Source organism: Oncorhynchus mykiss, chromosome 15 (assembly GCF_013265735.2).
Source record: "Oncorhynchus mykiss isolate Arlee chromosome 15, USDA_OmykA_1.1, whole genome shotgun sequence".
NCBI classification, from domain to species: domain Eukaryota; kingdom Metazoa; phylum Chordata; class Actinopteri; order Salmoniformes; family Salmonidae; genus Oncorhynchus; species Oncorhynchus mykiss.
Window position 1 is genome coordinate 41,292,187 of NC_048579.1, and position 15,181 is coordinate 41,307,367.

At 42.1% G+C, this 15,181-nt stretch overlaps 16 non-coding genes across 16 annotated transcripts; all 16 read left to right on the plus strand.

The window, feature by feature from the left end:
• The first annotated feature begins 349 nt into the window (after positions 1-349).
• Positions 350-421, plus strand: trnap-ugg. The gene has a single exon. It is a non-coding gene; the product is annotated as a tRNA-Pro (tRNA).
• Positions 422-1,283: 862 nt separating this feature from the next.
• trnap-ugg lies at positions 1,284-1,355 on the plus strand. Its single transcript has one exon. It is a non-coding gene; the product is annotated as a tRNA-Pro (tRNA).
• An 862-nt stretch (positions 1,356-2,217) lies between these two features.
• Positions 2,218-2,289, plus strand: trnap-ugg. The gene has a single exon. It is a non-coding gene; the product is annotated as a tRNA-Pro (tRNA).
• An 864-nt stretch (positions 2,290-3,153) lies between these two features.
• Positions 3,154-3,225, plus strand: trnap-cgg. Its single transcript has one exon. It is a non-coding gene; the product is annotated as a tRNA-Pro (tRNA).
• An 842-nt stretch (positions 3,226-4,067) lies between these two features.
• Positions 4,068-4,139, plus strand: trnap-cgg. The gene has a single exon. It is a non-coding gene; the product is annotated as a tRNA-Pro (tRNA).
• Positions 4,140-4,942: 803 nt separating this feature from the next.
• trnap-cgg lies at positions 4,943-5,014 on the plus strand. The gene has a single exon. It is a non-coding gene; the product is annotated as a tRNA-Pro (tRNA).
• Positions 5,015-5,817: 803 nt separating this feature from the next.
• Positions 5,818-5,889, plus strand: trnap-cgg. The gene has a single exon. It is a non-coding gene; the product is annotated as a tRNA-Pro (tRNA).
• Positions 5,890-6,683: 794 nt separating this feature from the next.
• trnap-cgg lies at positions 6,684-6,755 on the plus strand. Its single transcript has one exon. It is a non-coding gene; the product is annotated as a tRNA-Pro (tRNA).
• An 803-nt stretch (positions 6,756-7,558) lies between these two features.
• Positions 7,559-7,630, plus strand: trnap-cgg. Its single transcript has one exon. It is a non-coding gene; the product is annotated as a tRNA-Pro (tRNA).
• Positions 7,631-8,425: 795 nt separating this feature from the next.
• On the plus strand, positions 8,426-8,497 carry trnap-cgg. The gene has a single exon. It is a non-coding gene; the product is annotated as a tRNA-Pro (tRNA).
• Positions 8,498-9,300: 803 nt separating this feature from the next.
• On the plus strand, positions 9,301-9,372 carry trnap-cgg. Its single transcript has one exon. It is a non-coding gene; the product is annotated as a tRNA-Pro (tRNA).
• A 795-nt stretch (positions 9,373-10,167) lies between these two features.
• trnap-ugg lies at positions 10,168-10,239 on the plus strand. Its single transcript has one exon. It is a non-coding gene; the product is annotated as a tRNA-Pro (tRNA).
• Positions 10,240-11,042: 803 nt separating this feature from the next.
• On the plus strand, positions 11,043-11,114 carry trnap-cgg. Its single transcript has one exon. It is a non-coding gene; the product is annotated as a tRNA-Pro (tRNA).
• Positions 11,115-11,917: 803 nt separating this feature from the next.
• On the plus strand, positions 11,918-11,989 carry trnap-cgg. The gene has a single exon. It is a non-coding gene; the product is annotated as a tRNA-Pro (tRNA).
• A 795-nt stretch (positions 11,990-12,784) lies between these two features.
• On the plus strand, positions 12,785-12,856 carry trnap-cgg. The gene has a single exon. It is a non-coding gene; the product is annotated as a tRNA-Pro (tRNA).
• Positions 12,857-14,526: 1,670 nt separating this feature from the next.
• On the plus strand, positions 14,527-14,598 carry trnap-cgg. Its single transcript has one exon. It is a non-coding gene; the product is annotated as a tRNA-Pro (tRNA).
• Positions 14,599-15,181: the final 583 nt, after the last annotated feature.

Genomic DNA, 15,181 nt, shown 5'->3' on the forward strand with positions numbered 1-15,181 from the left:
GATTCCAATGTTTTTTTGTTTTTTTATTCACATACCGGTGCGTCAATCGGATCAAATGAAATGAGATCCAATTGATTTTGATGTCTACTTTTTAATTGTTAAAATCTACATTTAGCTCTTTCTTCATTTGTTTCTTGCTGTTACAGCTAATGAAGATTGAATCTGAAAGACTCAGCAGAAGAATTACAGAGTATTTGAACTGAACCTGGTCAACTGCTTGGAAGATAGCTATGCTCACAAGTATACCACCAACACTCACGTGATCCACTGTGGCCTGGCAACATCGACCTGTCAATGCATATTCTCACCGTCATTGCTGGCGACTGCAAAACAATGTCTTGAAATAAATGGCTCGTTGGTCTAGGGGTATGATTCTCGCTTTGGGTGCGAGAGGTCCTGGGTTCAAATCCTGGACGAGCCCTTTTGAAGAGCCTTTAACAATGTGAGACAGGCGGATCTTGGGCAACTGGTTGGAGGGGCGACTGCTACCACTGGAGCGCAGGACCAGGTGGACAAGTGATTAAGGCAAGGGACTGCTAATCCATTGTGCTCTGCACTAGTGGGTTCAGCATCGCACAACATGTATTAATTTCTTCCTTGGTTAAAAAACCTGTCCTTTTACCGGGACATAGGTTACCTTCAGACGAGTCCCTTGACACTTGTGGGGGTCGTAGAGCAAAACTGAGAACAGTATTGTGTTTGTGAGAGTCTCCCCTTTCCAAAGAATGGGCAAACTATTTTGTAGGTCAAACCGTTCTGAAGCTATAGACATTTGTATGAGAAGACAGATTTTAGGGATGTGTCATGTTTTGACAAACATTGCTCTCGCTCTGCCACATTTCACCAAAAATGCAGAGGTGTAACATCAGCAGTTATGGTAGGACTGAGAAGCATCCAGTGCAAAATGTGTGACATTTCTAATTTAAAACTGAGAGATTCCAATGTTTTTTTGTTTTTTTATTCACATACCGGTGCGTCAATCGGATCAAATGAAATGAGATCCAATTGATTTTGATGTCTACTTTTTAATTGTTAAAATCTACATTTAGCTCTTTCTTCATTTGTTTCTTGCTGTTACAGCTAATGAAGATTGAATCTGAAAGACTCAGCAGAAGAATTACAGAGTATTTGAACTGAACCTGGTCAACTGCTTGGAAGATAGCTATGCTCACAAGTATACCACCAACACTCACGTGATCCACTGTGGCCTGGCAACATCGACCTGTCAATGCATATTCTCACCGTCATTGCTGGCGACTGCAAAACAATGTCTTGAAATAAATGGCTCGTTGGTCTAGGGGTATGATTCTCGCTTTGGGTGCGAGAGGTCCTGGGTTCAAATCCTGGACGAGCCCTTTTGAAGAGCCTTTAACAATGTGAGACAGGCGGATCTTGGGCAACTGGTTGGAGGGGCGACTGCTACCACTGGAGCGCAGGACCAGGTGGACAAGTGATTAAGGCAATGGACTGCTAATCCATTGTGCTCTGCACTAGTGGGTTCAGCATCGCACAACATGTATTAATTTCTTCCTTGGTTAAAAAACCTGTCCTTTTACCGGGACATAGGTTACCTTCAGACGAGTCCCTTGACACTTGTGGGGGTCGTAGAGCAAAACTGAGAACAGCATTGTGTTTGTGAGAGTCTCCCCTTTCCAAAGAATGGGCAAACTATTTTGTAGGTCAAACCGTTCTGAAGCTATAGACATTTGTATGAGAAGACAGATTTTAGGGATGTGTCATGTTTTGACAAACATTGCTCTCGCTCTGCCACATTTCACCAAAAATGCAGAGGTGTAACATCAGCATTTATGGTAGGACTGAGAAGCATCCAGTGCAAAATGTGTGACATTTCTAATTTAAAACTGAGAGATTCCAATGTTTTTTTGTTTTTTTATTCACATACCGGTGCGTCAATCGGATCAAATGAAATGAGATCCAATTGATTTTGATGTCTACTTTTTAATTGTTAAAATCTACATTTAGCTCTTTCTTCATTTGTTTCTTGCTGTTACAGCTAATGAAGATTGAATCTGAAAGACTCAGCAGAAGAATTACAGAGTATTTGAACTGAACCTGGTCAACTGCTTGGAAGATAGCTATGCTCACAAGTATACCACCAACACTCACGTGATCCACTGTGGCCTGGCAACATCGACCTGTCAATGCATATTCTCACCGTCATTGCTGGCGACTGCAAAACAATGTCTTGAAATAAATGGCTCGTTGGTCTAGGGGTATGATTCTCGCTTTGGGTGCGAGAGGTCCTGGGTTCAAATCCTGGACGAGCCCTTTTGAAGAGCCTTTAACAATGTGAGACAGGCGGATCTTGGGCAACTGGTTGGAGGGGCGACTGCTACCACTGGAGCGCAGGACCAGGTGGACAAGTGATTAAGGCAAGGGACTGCTAATCCATTGTGCTCTGCACTAGTGGGTTCAGCATCGCACAACATGTATTAATTTCTTCCTTGGTTAAAAAACCTGTCCTTTTACCGGGACATAGGTTACCTTCAGACGAGTCCCTTGACACTTGTGGGGGTCGTAGAGCAAAACTGAGAACAGCATTGTGTTTGTGAGAGTCTCCCCTTTCCAAAGAATGGGCAAACTATTTTGTAGGTCAAACCGTTCTGAAGCTATAGACATTTGTATGAGAAGACAGATTTTAGGGATGTGTCATGTTTTGACAAACATTGCTCTCGCTCTGCCACATTTCACCAAAAATGCAGAGGTGTAACATCAGCAGTTATGGTAGGACTGAGAAGCATCCAGTGCAAAATGTGTGACATTTCTAATTTAAAACTGAGAGATTCCAACGTTTTTTTATTTTTTTATTCACATACCGGTGCGTCAATCGGATCAAATGAAATGAGATCCAATTGATTTTGATGTCTACTTTTTAATTGTTAAAATCTACATTTAGCTCTTTCTTCATTTGTTTCTTGCTGTTACAGCTAATGAAGATTAAATCTGAAAGACTCAGCAGATGAATTACAGAGTATTTGAACTAAAACCTGGTCAACTGCTTGGAAGACAGCTATGCTCACAAGTATACCACCAACACTCACGTTATTCACTGTGGCCTGGCACCATCGACCTGTCAATCCAAATCCTCACCGTCATTGCTGGCGACTGCAATAAAAATGCCTTTGATAAAACGGCTCGTTGGTCTAGGGGTATGATTCTCGCTTCGGGTGCGAGAGGTCCCGGGTTCAAATCCCGGACGAGCCCATGTGTAGAGCTTTTAACAATCTGAAAGAGGCGGTTCTTGGGCAACAGTTTGGAGTGCAGACCAAGGTGGATGAGTGATAAAGGCAATGGATTGCTAATCCATTGTGCTCTGCACTCGTGGGTTCAGCATCGCACAGCATTTATTCATTTCTTCCTTGGTTAAAAAATCTGTCATTTTAACCGGTACATAGATTACCTTCAGACGAGTGTCGTGACCCTTGTGGGGGTCGTGGAGCAAAACTGAGAACGACATTGTGTTTGTGAGAGTCTCCCCTTTCCATGGAATGGTCAAACAATTTTGTAGGTCAAACCGTTCGGAAGCTACAGCCATTTGTATGAGAATACTGATTTTCGGGATGTGTCATGTTTTGACAAACATTGTTCTCGCTCTGCCGCATTTCACCAAAGATGCAGAGGTGTGACATCAGCGGTTATGAAGGTTTGAGAAGCATCCAGTGCAAAAAAAGTGACATTTCTAGTTTAAAACAGACAGATTCCAATGGGGATTTTTTATTTTATTCATGTACCGGTGCGTCAATCGGATCAAATGAAATGAGATCCAATTGATTTTGATGTCTACTTTTTAATTTTTTAAATCTACATTAGCTCTTTCTTCATTTGTTTCTTGCTGTTACAGCTAATGAAGATTGAATCTGTAAGACTCAGCAGATGAATTACAGAGTATTTGAACTAAAACCTGGTCAACTGCTTGGAAGACAGCTATGCTCACAAGTATACCACCAACACTCACGTTATTCACTGTGGCCTGGCACCATCGACCTGTCAATCCAAATCCTCACCGTCATTACTGGCGACTGCAATAAAAATGCCTTTGATAAAACGGCTCGTTGGTCTAGGGGTATGATTCTCGCTTCGGGTGCGAGAGGTCCCGGGTTCAAATCCCGGACGAGCCCATGTGTAGAGCCTTTAACAATCTGAAAGAGGCGGTTCTTGGGCAACAGTTTGGAGTGCAGACCAAGGTGGATGAGTGATAAAGGCAATGGATTGCTAATCCATTGTGCTCTGCACTCGTGGGTTCAGCATCGCACAGCATTTATTCATTTCTTCCTTGGTTAAAAAATCTGTCATTTTAACCGGTACATAGATTACCTTCAGACGAGTGTCGTGACCCTTGTGGGGGTCGTAGAGCAAAACTGAGATGGTCAAACAATTTTGTAGGTCAAACCGTTCGGAAGCTACAGCCATTTGTATGAGAAGACTGATTTTCGGGATGTGTCATGTTTTGACAAACATTGTTCTCGCTCTGCCGCATTTCACCAAAGATGCAGAGGTGTGACATCAGCGGTTATGAAGGTTTGAGAAGCATCCAGTGCAAAAAAAGTGACATTTCTAGTTTAAAACAGACAGATTCCAATGGGGATTTTTTATTTTATTCATGTACCGGTGCGTCAATCGGATCAAATGAAATGAGATCCAATTGATTTTGATGTCTACTTTAAATTTTTTTTAATCTACATTAGCTCTTTCTTCATTTGTTTCTTGCTGTTACAGCTAATGAAGATTGAATCTGAAAGACTCAGCAGATGAATTACAGATTATTTGAACTAAAACCTGGTCAACTGCTTGGAAGACAGCTATGCTCACAAGTATACCACCAACACTCACGTTATTCACTGTGGCCTGGCACCATCGACCTGTCAATCCAAATCCTCACCGTCATTACTGGTGACTGCAATAAAAATGCCTTTGATAAAACGGCTCGTTGGTCTAGGGGTATGATTCTCGCTTCGGGTGCGAGAGGTCCCGGGTTCAAATCCCGGACGAGCCCATGTGTAGATCCTTTAACAATCTGAAAGAGGCGATTCTTGGGCAACAGTTTGGAGTGCAGACCAAGGTGGATGAGTGATAAAGGCAATGGATTGCTAATCCATTGTGCTCTGCACTCGTGGGTTCAGCATCGCACAGCATTTATTCATTTCTTCCTTGGTTAAAAAATCTGTCATTTTAACCGGTACATAGATTACCTTCAGACGAGTGTCGTGACCCTTGTGGGGGTCGTAGAGCAAAACTGAGATGGTCAAACAATTTTGTAGGTCAAACCGTTCGGAAGCTACAGCCATTTGTATGAGAAGACTGATTTTCGGGATGTGTCATGTTTTGACAAACATTGTTCTCGCTCTGCCGCATTTCACCAAAGATGCAGAGGTGTGACATCAGCGGTTATGAAGGTTTGAGAAGCATCCAGTGCAAAAAAAGTGACATTTCTAGTTTAAAACAGACAGATTCCAATGGGGATTTTTTATTTTATTCATGTACCGGTGCGTCAATCGGATCAAATGAAATGAGATCCAATTGATTTTGATGTCTACTTTTAATTTTTTTTAATCTACATTAGCTCTTTCTTCATTTGTTTCTTGCTGTTACAGCTAATGAAGATTGAATCTGAAAGACTCAGCAGATGAATTACAGATTATTTGAACTAAAACCTGGTCAACTGCTTGGAAGACAGCTATGCTCACAAGTATACCACCAACACTCACTTTATTCACTGTGGCCTGGCACCATCGACCTGTCAATCCAAATCCTCACCGTCATTACTGGTGACTGCAATAAAAATGCCTTTGATAAAACGGCTCGTTGGTCTAGGGGTATGATTCTCGCTTCGGGTGCGAGAGGTCCCGGGTTCAAATCCCGGACGAGCCCATCATTAACAATCTGAAAGAGGCGGTTCTTGGGCAACAGTTTGGAGTGCAGACCAAGGTGGATGAGTGATAAAGGCAATGGATTGCTAATCCATTGTGCTCTGCACTCGTGGGCTCAGCATCGCACAGCATTTATTCATTTCTTCCTTGGTTAAAAAATCTGTCATTTTAACCGGTACATAGATTACCTTCAGACGAGTGTCGTGACCCTTGTGGGGGTCGTAGAGCAAAACTGAGATGGTCAAACAATTTTGTAGGTCAAACCGTTCGGAAGCTACAGCCATTTGTATGAGAAGACTGATTTTCGGGATGTGTCATGTTTTGACAAACATTGTTCTCGCTCTGCCGCATTTCACCAAAGATGCAGAGGTGTGACATCAGCGGTTATGAAGGTTTGAGAAGCATCCAGTGCAAAAAAAGTTACATTTCTAGTTTAAAACAGACAGATTCCAATGGGGATTTTTTATTTTATTCATGTACCGGTGCGTCAATCGGATCAAATGAAATGAGATCCAATTGATTTTGATGTCTACTTTTTAATTTTTTTAATCTACATTAGCTCTTTCTTCATTTGTTTCTTGCTGTTACAGCTAATGAAGATTGAATCTGAAAGACTCAGCAGATGAATTACAGATTATTTGAACTAAAACCTGGTCAACTGCTTGGAAGACAGCTATGCTCACAAGTATACCACCAACACTCACGTTATTCACTGTGGCCTGGCACCATCGACCTGTCAATCCAAATCCTCACCGTCATTACTGGTGACTGCAATAAAAATGCCTTTGATAAAACGGCTCGTTGGTCTAGGGGTATGATTCTTGCTTCGGGTGCGAGAGGTCCCGGGTTCAAATCCCGGACGAGCCCATGTGTAGATCCTTTAACAATCTGAAAGAGGCGGTTCTTGGGCAACAGTTTGGAGTGCAGACCAAGGTGGATGAGTGATAAAGGCAATGGATTGCTAATCCATTGTGCTCTGCACTCGTGGGTTCAGCATCGCACAGCATTTATTCATTTCTTCCTTGGTTAAAAAATCTGTCATTTTAACCGGTACATAGATTACCTTCAGACGAGTGTCGTGACCCTTGTGGGGGTCGTAGAGCAAAACTGAGATGGTCAAACAATTTTGTAGGTCAAACCGTTCGGAAGCTACAGCCATTTGTATGAGAAGACTGATTTTCGGGATGTGTCATGTTTTGACAAACATTGTTCTCGCTCTGCCGCATTTCACCAAAGATGCAGAGGTGTGACATCAGCGGTTATGAAGGTTTGAGAAGCATCCAGTGCAAAAAAAGTGACATTTCTAGTTTAAAACAGACAGATTCCAATGGGGATTTTTTATTTTATTCATGTACCGGTGCGTCAATCGGATCAAATGAAATGAGATCCAATTGATTTTGATGTCTACTTTTTAATTTTTTTAATCTACATTAGCTCTTTCTTCATTTGTTTCTTGCTGTTACAGCTAATGAAGATTGAATCTGAAAGACTCAGCAGATGAATTACAGAGTATTTTAACTAAAACCTGGTCAACTGCTTGGAAGACAGCTATGCTCACAAGTATACCACCAACACTCACGTTATTCACTGTGGCCTGGCACCATCGACCTGTCAATCCAAATCCTCACCGTCATTACTGGTGACTGCAATAAAAATGCCTTTGATAAAACGGCTCGTTGGTCTAGGGGTATGATTCTCGCTTCGGGTGTGAGAGGTCCCGGGTTCAAATCCCGGACGAGCCCATGTGTAGAGCCTTTAACAATCTGAAAGAGGTGGTTCTTGGGCAACAGTTTGGAGTGCAGACCAAGGTGGATGAGTGATAAAGGCAATGGATTGCTAATCCATTGTGCTCTGCACTCGTGGGTTCAGCATCGCACAGCATTTCTTCATTGGTTAAAAAATCTGTCATTTTAACCGGTACATAGATTACCTTCAGACGAGTGTCGTGACCCTTGTGGGGGTCGTAGAGCAAAACTGAGATGGTCAAACAATTTTGTAGGTCAAACCGTTCGGAAGCTACAGCCATTTGTATGAGAAGACTGATTTTCGGGATGTGTCATGTTTTGACAAACATTGTTCTCGCTCTGCCGCATTTCACCAAAGATGCAGAGGTGTGACATCAGCGGTTATGAAGGTTTGAGAAGCATCCAGTGCAAAAAAAGTTACATTTCTAGTTTAAAACAGACAGATTCCAATGGGGATTTTTTATTTTATTCATGTACCGGTGCGTCAATCGGATCAAATGAAATGAGATCCAATTGATTTTGATGTCTACTTTTTAATTTTTTTAATCTACATTAGCTCTTTCTTCATTTGTTTCTTGCTGTTACAGCTAATGAAGATTGAATCTGAAAGACTCAGCAGATGAATTACAGATTATTTGAACTAAAACCTGGTCAACTGCTTGGAAGACAGCTATGCTCACAAGTATACCACCAACACTCACGTTATTCACTGTGGCCTGGCACCATCGACCTGTCAATCCAAATCCTCACCGTCATTACTGGTGACTGCAATAAAAATGCCTTTGATAAAACGGCTCGTTGGTCTAGGGGTATGATTCTTGCTTCGGGTGCGAGAGGTCCCGGGTTCAAATCCCGGACGAGCCCATGTGTAGATCCTTTAACAATCTGAAAGAGGCGGTTCTTGGGCAACAGTTTGGAGTGCAGACCAAGGTGGATGAGTGATAAAGGCAATGGATTGCTAATCCATTGTGCTCTGCACTCGTGGGTTCAGCATCGCACAGCATTTATTCATTTCTTCCTTGGTTAAAAAATCTGTCATTTTAACCGGTACATAGATTACCTTCAGACGAGTGTCGTGACCCTTGTGGGGGTCGTAGAGCAAAACTGAGATGGTCAAACAATTTTGTAGGTCAAACCGTTCGGAAGCTACAGCCATTTGTATGAGAAGACTGATTTTCGGGATGTGTCATGTTTTGACAAACATTGTTCTCGCTCTGCCGCATTTCACCAAAGATGCAGAGGTGTGACATCAGCGGTTATGAAGGTTTGAGAAGCATCCAGTGCAAAAAAAGTTACATTTCTAGTTTAAAACAGACAGATTCCAATGGGGATTTTTTATTTTATTCATGTACCGGTGCGTCAATCGGATCAAATGAAATGAGATCCAATTGATTTTGATGTCTACTTTTTAATTTTTTTAATCTACATTAGCTCTTTCTTCATTTGTTTCTTGCTGTTACAGCTAATGAAGATTGAATCTGAAAGACTCAGCAGATGAATTACAGAGTATTTTAACTAAAACCTGGTCAACTGCTTGGAAGACAGCTATGCTCACAAGTATACCACCAACACTCACGTTATTCACTGTGGCCTGGCACCATCGACCTGTCAATCCAAATCCTCACCGTCATTACTGGTGACTGCAATAAAAATGCCTTTGATAAAACGGCTCGTTGGTCTAGGGGTATGATTCTCGCTTCGGGTGTGAGAGGTCCCGGGTTCAAATCCCGGACGAGCCCATGTGTAGAGCCTTTAACAATCTGAAAGAGGTGGTTCTTGGGCAACAGTTTGGAGTGCAGACCAAGGTGGATGAGTGATAAAGGCAATGGATTGCTAATCCATTGTGCTCTGCACTCGTGGGTTCAGCATCGCACAGCATTTCTTCATTGGTTAAAAAATCTGTCATTTTAACCGGTACATAGATTACCTTCAGACGAGTGTCGTGACCCTTGTGGGGGTCGTAGAGCAAAACTGAGATGGTCAAACAATTTTGTAGGTCAAACCGTTCGGAAGCTACAGCCATTTGTATGAGAAGACTGATTTTCGGGATGTGTCATGTTTTGACAAACATTGTTCTCGCTCTGCCGCATTTCACCAAAGATGCAGAGGTGTGACATCAGCGGTTATGAAGGTTTGAGAAGCATCCAGTGCAAAAAAAGTTACATTTCTAGTTTAAAACAGACAGATTCCAATGGGGATTTTTTATTTTATTCATGTACCGGTGCGTCAATCGGATCAAATGAAATGAGATCCAATTGATTTTGATGTCTACTTTTTAATTTTTTTAATCTACATTAGCTCTTTCTTCATTTGTTTCTTGCTGTTACAGCTAATGAAGATTGAATCTGAAAGACTCAGCAGATGAATTACAGATTATTTGAACTAAAACCTAGTCAACTGCTTGGAAGACAGCTATGCTCACAAGTATACCACCAACACTCACGTTATTCACTGTGGCCTGGCACCATCGACCTGTCAATCCAAATCCTCACCGTCATTACTGGTGACTGCAATAAAAATGCCTTTGATAAAACGGCTCGTTGGTCTAGGGGTATGATTCTCGCTTTGGGTGCGAGAGGTCCCGCGTTCAAATCCCGGACGAGCCCATGTGTAGATCCTTTAACAATCTGAAAGAGGCGGTTCTTGGGCAACAGTTTGGAGTGCAGACCAAGGTGGATGAGTGATAAAGGCAATGGATTGCTAATCCATTGTGCTCTGCACTCGTGGGTTCAGCATCGCACAGCATTTATTCATTTCTTCCTTGGTTAAAAAATCTGTCATTTTAACCGGTACATAGATTACCTTCAGACGAGTGTCGTGACCCTTGTGGGGGTCGTAGAGCAAAACTGAGATGGTCAAACAATTTTGTAGGTCAAACCGTTCGGAAGCTACAGCCATTTGTATGAGAAGACTGATTTTCGGGATGTGTCATGTTTTGACAAACATTGTTCTCGCTCTGCCGCATTTCACCAAAGATGCAGAGGTGTGACATCAGCGGTTATGAAGGTTTGAGAAGCATCCAGTGCAAAAAAAGTTACATTTCTAGTTTAAAACAGACAGATTCCAATGGGGATTTTTTATTTTATTCATGTACCGGTGCGTCAATCGGATCAAATGAAATGAGATCCAATTGATTTTGATGTCTACTTTTTAATTTTTTTAATCTACATTAGCTCTTTCTTCATTTGTTTCTTGCTGTTACAGCTAATGAAGATTGAATCTGAAAGACTCAGCAGATGAATTACAGATTATTTGAACTAAAACCTAGTCAACTGCTTGGAAGACAGCTATGCTCACAAGTATACCACCAACACTCACGTTATTCACTGTGGCCTGGCACCATCGACCTGTCAATCCAAATCCTCACCGTCATTACTGGTGACTGCAATAAAAATGCCTTTGATAAAACGGCTCGTTGGTCTAGGGGTATGATTCTCGCTTCGGGTGCGAGAGGTCCCGCGTTCAAATCCCGGACGAGCCCATGTGTAGATCCTTTAACAATCTGAAAGAGGCGGTTCTTGGGCAACAGTTTGGAGTGCAGACCAAGGTGGATGAGTGATAAAGGCAATGGATTGCTAATCCATTGTGCTCTGCACTCGTGGGTTCAGCATCGCACAGCATTTATTCATTTCTTCCTTGGTTAAAAAATCTGTCATTTTAACCGGTACATAGATTACCTTCAGACGAGTGTCGTGACCCTTGTGGGGGTCGTAGAGCAAAACTGAGATGGTCAAACAATTTTGTAGGTCAAACCGTTCGGAAGCTACAGCCATTTGTATGAGAAGACTGATTTTCGGGATGTGTCATGTTTTGACAAACATTGTTCTCGCTCTGCCGCATTTCACCAAAGATGCAGAGGTGTGACATCAGCGGTTATGAAGGTTTGAGAAGCATCCAGTGCAAAAAAAGTGACATTTCTAGTTTAAAACAGACAGATTCCAATGGGGATTTTTTATTTTATTCATGTACCGGTGCGTCAATCGGATCAAATGAAATGAGATCCAATTGATTTTGATGTCTACTTTTGAATTTTTTTAATCTACATTAGCTCTTTCTTCATTTGTTTCTTGCTGTTACAGCTAATGAAGATTGAATCTGAAAGACTCAGCAGATGAATTACAGATTATTTGAACTAAAACCTAGTCAACTGCTTGGAAGACAGCTATGCTCACAAGTATACCACCAACACTCACGTTATTCACTGTGGCCTGGCACCATCGACCTGTCAATCCAAATCCTCACCGTCATTACTGGTGACTGCAATAAAAATGCCTTTGATAAAACGGCTCGTTGGTCTAGGGGTATGATTCTCGCTTCGGGTGTGAGAGGTCCCGGGTTCAAATCCCGGACGAGCCCATGTGTAGAGCCTTTAACAATCTGAAAGAGGTGGTTCTTGGGCAACAGTTTGGAGTGCAGACCAAGGTGGATGAGTGATAAAGGCAATGGATTGCTAATCCATTGTGCTCTGCACTCGTGGGTTCAGCATCGCACAGCATTTCTTCATTGGTTAAAAAATCTGTCATTTTAACCGGTACATAGATTACCTTCAGACGAGTGTCGTGACCCTTGTGGGGGTCGTAGAGCAAAACTGAGATGGTCAAACAATTTTGTAGGTCAAACCGTTCGGAAGCTACAGCCATTTGTATGAGAAGACTGATTTTCGGGATGTGTCATGTTTTGACAAACATTGTTCTCGCTCTGCCGCATTTCACCAAAGATGCAGAGGTGTGACATCAGCGGTTATGAAGGTTTGAGAAGCATCCAGTGCAAAAAAAGTTACATTTCTAGTTTAAAACAGACAGATTCCAATGGGGATTTTTTATTTTATTCATGTACCGGTGCGTCAATCGGATCAAATGAAATGAGATCCAATTGATTTTGATGTCTACTTTTTAATTTTTTTAATCTACATTAGCTCTTTCTTCATTTGTTTCTTGCTGTTACAGCTAATGAAGATTGAATCTGAAAGACTCAGCAGATGAATTACAGATTATTTGAACTAAAACCTAGTCAACTGCTTGGAAGACAGCTATGCTCACAAGTATACCACCAACACTCACGTTATTCACTGTGGCCTGGCACCATCGACCTGTCAATCCAAATCCTCACCGTCATTACTGGTGACTGCAATAAAAATGCCTTTGATAAAACGGCTCGTTGGTCTAGGGGTATGATTCTCGCTTCGGGTGCGAGAGGTCCCGCGTTCAAATCCCGGACGAGCCCATGTGTAGATCCTTTAACAATCTGAAAGAGGCGGTTCTTGGGCAACAGTTTGGAGTGCAGACCAAGGTGGATGAGTGATAAAGGCAATGGATTGCTAATCCATTGTGCTCTGCACTCGTGGGTTCAGCATCGCACAGCATTTATTCATTTCTTCCTTGGTTAAAAAATCTGTCATTTTAACCGGTACATAGATTACCTTCAGACGAGTGTCGTGACCCTTGTGGGGGTCGTAGAGCAAAACTGAGATGGTCAAACAATTTTGTAGGTCAAACCGTTCGGAAGCTACAGCCATTTGTATGAGAAGACTGATTTTCGGGATGTGTCATGTTTTGACAAACATTGTTCTCGCTCTGCCGCATTTCACCAAAGATGCAGAGGTGTGACATCAGCGGTTATGAAGGTTTGAGAAGCATCCAGTGCAAAAAAAGTTACATTTCTAGTTTAAAACAGACAGATTCCAATGGGGATTTTTTATTTTATTCATGTACCGGTGCGTCAATCGGATCAAATGAAATGAGATCCAATTGATTTTGATGTCTACTTTTTAATTTTTTTAATCTACATTAGCTCTTTCTTCATTTGTTTCTTGCTGTTACAGCTAATGAAGATTGAATCTGAAAGACTCAGCAGATGAATTACAGATTATTTGAACTAAAACCTAGTCAACTGCTTGGAAGACAGCTATGCTCACAAGTATACCACCAACACTCACGTTATTCACTGTGGCCTGGCACCATCGACCTGTCAATCCAAATCCTCACCGTCATTACTGGTGACTGCAATAAAAATGCCTTTGATAAAACGGCTCGTTTGTCTAGGGGTATGATTCTCGCTTCGGGTGCGAGAGGTCCCGCGTTCAAATCCCGGACGAGCCCATGTGTAGATCCTTTAACAATCTGAAAGAGGCGGTTCTTGGGCAACAGTTTGGAGTGCAGACCAAGGTGGATGAGTGATAAAGGCAATGGATTGCTAATCCATTGTGCTCTGCACTCGTGGGTTCAGCATCGCACAGCATTTCTTCATTGGTTAAAAAATCTGTCATTTTAACCGGTACATAGATTACCTTCAGACGAGTGTCGTGACCCTTGTGGGGGTCGTAGAGCAAAACTGAGATGGTCAAACAATTTTGTAGGTCAAACCGTTCGGAAGCTACAGCCATTTGTATGAGAAGACTGATTTTCGGGATGTGTCATGTTTTGACAAACATTGTTCTCGCTCTGCCGCATTTCACCAAAGATGCAGAGGTGTGACATCAGCGGTTATGAAGGTTTGAGAAGCATCCAGTGCAAAAAAAGTTACATTTCTAGTTTAAAACAGACAGATTCCAATGGGGATTTTTTATTTTATTCATGTACCGGTGCGTCAATCGGATCAAATGAAATGAGATCCAATTGATTTTGATGTCTACTTTTTAATTTTTTTAATCTACATTAGCTCTTTCTTCATTTGTTTCTTGCTGTTACAGCTAATGAAGATTGAATCTGAAAGACTCAGCAGATGAATTACAGATTATTTGAACTAAAACCTAGTCAACTGCTTGGAAGACAGCTATGCTCACAAGTATACCACCAACACTCACGTTATTCACTGTGGCCTGGCACCATCGACCTGTCAATCCAAATCCTCACCGTCATTACTGGTGACTGCAATAAAAATGCCTTTGATAAAACGGCTCGTTGGTCTAGGGGTATGATTCTCGCTTCGGGTGCGAGAGGTCCCGCGTTCAAATCCCGGACGAGCCCATGTGTAGATCCTTTAACAATCTGAAAGAGGCGGTTCTTGGGCAACAGTTTGGAGTGCAGACCAAGGTGGATGAGTGATAAAGGCAATGGATTGCTAATCCATTGTGCTCTGCACTCGTGGGTTCAGCATCGCACAGCATTTATTCATTTCTTCCTTGGTTAAAAAATCTGTCATTTTAACCGGTACATAGATTACCTTCAGACGAGTGTCGTGACCCTTGTGGGGGTCGTAGAGCAAAACTGTGGGTTCAGCATCGCACAGCATTTATTCATTTCTTCCTTGGTTAAAAAATCTGTCATTTTAACCGGTACATAGATTACCTTCAGACGAGTGTCGTGACCCTTGTGGGGGTCGTAGAGAAAAACTGAGATGGTCAAACAATTTTGTAGGTCAAACCGTTCGGAAGCTACAGCCATTTGTATGAGAAGACTGATTTTCGGGATGTGTCATGTTTTGACAAACATTGTTCTCGCTCTGCCGCATTTCACCAAAGATGCAGAGGTGTGACATCAGCGGTTATGAAGGTTTGAGAAGCATCCAGTGCAAAAAAAGTTACATTTCTAGTTTAAAACAGACAGATTC